Source organism: Carettochelys insculpta, chromosome 1, assembly GCF_033958435.1.
Source record: "Carettochelys insculpta isolate YL-2023 chromosome 1, ASM3395843v1, whole genome shotgun sequence".
NCBI classification, from domain to species: Eukaryota; Metazoa; Chordata; order Testudines; family Carettochelyidae; genus Carettochelys; species Carettochelys insculpta.
The window spans coordinates 32,815,312-32,816,293 of record NC_134137.1 but is presented as its reverse complement, the minus strand read 5'-3'; positions in this window follow the sequence as shown (position 1 = coordinate 32,816,293).

Genomic DNA, 982 nt, shown 5'->3' with positions numbered 1-982 from the left:
TTTTTCACCCGTTTCAAGAACAGCGTACATAATGATTTGTACCAGTTAGAAAGTTATCACCACCATCTCCAGGCTTTACCTGCCTCAGCTCCCAAATTCATTCTCCTGTTCTCAAGCTTTGTCCCCCATCCTGCAAACTTGCCCTCTTGTCTGTAGGCTTAACCCCTATCAGCCCCAAAGCCACCCACCCCCATCCCCAGGACTTACCTGCCTGAAATGAGGAGCTCCTCACACTGCTTCTTCAGGCTTACCACCTCACTCCCACTGCTCCCCTCTGCTACTGCCTTCTCAGTGCAACGCTGGCGGGGCAGACTTGATCACCCCTCCCCCCAGTTCTCCTTCCTCCATGCGTAGTGCATGGGCAGCTCCCTGTTGGTTTTCCCTTCCGGGGCTCACTGACTCCACTTGCTGCCCTTGAGGCTGCCACCACTTAAAAAAAGACAAACCCTAAATTCAGTTTTAACTGTGGGCGTTTTTAAGAGGCAGCAGCGTTCAGAGTCACAAGTAGAGTCAGCGGTGACAGCACTTGGAGCTGCAAGTGACTACTTAAGAGCCACAGGTTGCTGACCTCTGGGCTAGTTGAAAGCCCATATGAACTCTCCATCTGACTACTTAAATATTGAGTGTTTGTCGGTGGTAGCAGTTAAGGATATTGTCTGATGGGATATTTCCAGGCTGTTAATAATTCTTCCTTTTATATCATGGGCTCAAACTGATTCCCTGCCCTGCCATGGGGAACAGCCAGCTGGTATGTGACACAGTGATGTTTTGCCTCTGGTCAGGGAATTCCATTCTGCATAGATCTTTGAGTGTTTGCTCGTGTCCCTTCCATAGTAGAGTGGGGATGAAATTTTTTACCTGCAGTGGTATCTGGGCGTGCCAGCTCTGGCACCTTCTGAAGTAACATGCATGTGTGCCAGAATAAGGGTGCCTCTGGCCCCTTTCCTTCTTCCCTGTTTTTTCTGACTGCCAAGTTGGTGTT